This window comes from Helianthus annuus, chromosome 10, assembly GCF_002127325.2.
Source record: "Helianthus annuus cultivar XRQ/B chromosome 10, HanXRQr2.0-SUNRISE, whole genome shotgun sequence".
NCBI lineage: Eukaryota > Viridiplantae > Streptophyta > Magnoliopsida > Asterales > Asteraceae > Helianthus > Helianthus annuus.
Window position 1 is genome coordinate 49805190 of NC_035442.2, and position 3343 is coordinate 49808532.

Sequence of the window (3343 nt, forward strand, 5' to 3'; positions counted from 1 at the left end):
ACACCTCAGGACCATTTTGGAACTATAGAAGAAAGAGAAACTTTATGCAAAGTTATCAAACTGCGAATTCTGGATTAGCGATGTATAGTTCCTTGGTCATGTTGTGAACTAGAAGGGCATTCATGTGGACCCAACCAAGATAGAAGCAATAAAGAATTGGGAAGCCCCCAAAACTCCAACTGAAGTTCGAAAATTTTTGGGCTTAGCGGGCTATTACTGACAATTTATCGAGAATTTCTCCAAGATAGCTCAACCGCTGACTACCCTTACGCAGAAAGACAAGAAGTACGACTGGGGTAATAAGCAGGAAGAAGCCTTCCAACTGCTAAAAAATAAGCTATGCGATGCATCGATACTATCCTTACCCGAAGGCACTGAAGACTTCCTGGTATACTGCGACGCTTAGCGTCAAGGTTTGGGTTGTGTTCTCATGCAACGCCAAAAGGTCATCGCTTACGCTTCAAGGCAGCTGAAAGTGCATGAAAGGAACTATACCACTCACGACCTAGAGCTAGGCGCAGTGGTATTCGCTTTGAAGATCTGGCGACACTATTTATATGGTACTCGATGTACAATCTTCACAGATCACAAAAGCCTACAACACATATTTGATCAGAAGGAGTTAAATATGCGTCAGCGACGATGGGTCGAGCTGCTAAACGATTATGACTGTGAGATTAAGTACCATCCTGGAAAGGCAAACGTTGTAGCAGACGCGCTAAGTCGAAAAGAAAGGGTTAAGACCCTAAGGGTTCGAGCATTGGAAATGACTATTCGGACGAACCTCACTGCACGCATTCATGACGCACAACAAGAAGCCCTTAAGGGAGAAAATCGTAGAGCTGAATACCTTCGGGGTATGCTGAAGAATTTGGCGCCAAACAAAGAGGGAACCTTATACTTTAAGGGACGTATTTGGGTTCCGCTCTATGGCGGTATTCGAGAGATCATCTTTGATGAAGCCCACAAGTCGAGATACTCGATCCACCCAGGGTCGGACAAGATGTATCAAGACTTGAAGTAATTTTATTGGTGGCCGAGGCTTAAAAGCGATGTTGTTATTTACGTTGGAAGGTGCCTAACGTGTGCTAAGGTTAAGGCTGAATATCAGAAACCGTCCGGACTGCTGCAACAACCCGAGATACCCATGTGGAAGTGGGAACAAATCTCACTGGACTTCATAACAAAATTAACCAGACCCCTAGAGGGCATGATATGATATGGGTGATAGTCGATCGGTTAATGAAGTCTGCGCATTTCCTACCGATCCGAGAGAAGGATAGCACTGGAAAGCTTGCTGAGCTATACTTGAAAGAAATCGTGGCACGTCATGGAGTGCCTATCTCAATTATTTCAGACAGAGATGGACGTTTTGTCTCAAGGGTCTGGAAATCCTTCCAGGAGGCCTTTGGATCTCAGCTAGATCTAAGCACGGCCTTCCATCCGCAAACAGACGGCCAGAGCGAATGGACCATACAAACGCTAGAAGATATGCTTCGTGCATGTGTTATGGATCTAGGCGGCAGCTGGGATACTCACCTACCTTTAGTTGAGTTTTCCTATAATAACAGCTACCATACAAGTATAAAAGTCGCACCGTTCGAAGCTCTGTATGGCCACAAATGCCGCTCGCCATTATGTTGGGCAGACGCAGGAGACAAACGTATGGTTGGTCTCAAACTTGTTCAAGAGACAACCGAAAAAATCATGCAGATCCGAGAGCGCATTAAGGCGGCTCGAGATCGACAAACGAGCTACACTGATCGAAGACGAAAACCCTTAGAGTTCGAGGTGGGAGACAAAGTTTTGTTGAAGGTCTCACCTTGGAAGGGCGTAGTAAGATTCGGAAAACGTGGAAAGCTGAATCCACGATACATCAGACCATTCAAGATCTTGGAAAGAATTGGTACTGTGGCGTACAAGTTGGAATTACCGGAAGAACTTAACAGAGTACATGATACGTTTCATATGTCTAACCTCAAGAAGAGTCCAACCCAAGAAACAGTGATCATCCCTGCGGATGAAGTGCATATCGACGACACACTCTGTCACACCCCCAAAATCCACACGCGGAGTATCACCGCTTGGGAGCGTGACTGACCAGGATCAAGCCACCAATCATATTGATCATAGTATGTATAATAATCAAAGTAGTTGTAAAACCCAATTCAATACAATTGATGTTCCAACCAAACATAGTTTAAGTAGCGGAAGCATAATCATGAAACCCAAAGTATGTAATAAGTTTAAGTGTTATAAAGTTTAACAAAATATCCACGATCCATGCTCCACAACGACCTGCTCCTCCCTGTGCAAGCTCCATAAGTACCTAAGGTCCTGCAAGGCATGCAGCAACGAGTCAACAACTAGTTGAGCGAGTTCACAGTTAACAGTTCAGTAATAGTATAGAGTGAGTAGTAGTGTGTTCGTTCGTTATGTCATGTATCGTATTAGATCCCATCGCAGCCTCCCAGGCAGGTATGCGAAGATATTAGGGGATGTTCATCCCGAGTATTCTAGACTAGGTTTAATTGTATCGCGGCCTCCCAGGCAGGTGTGTGAAGATGTTAGTAAGTTTAGTTCGCGGCCTTCCAAAGGCAGGTGTGCGAAGTCAGTCATAATATCGCGGCCAACCCTTGGTAGGTGTGCGAAGATCAGTTCAGTAAGTGTTACTAGTCTAGTCGTATCTTATCGTTAGGTTCTACCATCTGAGTATACACAATAATTCATCCAATCCCATTCCCACCCGGGAACCCCATGCCTTGGCTGTGTGAACTCACCTTGGTTTGCTCGGTATGCTGAGTTAAGTGCTCACAAGAGATCAATCGCGCCCTATAGTGCACGTATACTAAATCAGTTCATGTTCGTAATGTTTCGCATGAAACAAGTATCACAGTAACATCACAGAGGGTGCTTGGCAGTTAGCATCTTGTGTCATGTAAACAGTTAATCAAGTTCATGCAACTCTTGTTTCGCATACTTGTCATTCACAGTTTATTCATACTTGACTAATGGTGCTAAATGGGTTTAACGAGGTTATTGCATTTAACTGGATCATTACACTTTGCATAGCTCACATGCATAACAGAGTTAACATAATTAACATAACTTAGTTAATGTACTATACAAAGTTAACACACTTAACGGAGTTAATTATGCATAACCGAATCATCCATAACAGGAAATAACAGACTTCACAGTGTTAGCTGGCTTAACAGTGTTAATTATATTTAACTAGGTTAACCACTAGTGAAGTAATAACCAACAGAGTCACATACTAAACTAAGTTTACAACATAACCAAGTTTATCAGCTAACCAAGTTAATTAGGTTAACTGAGTTAA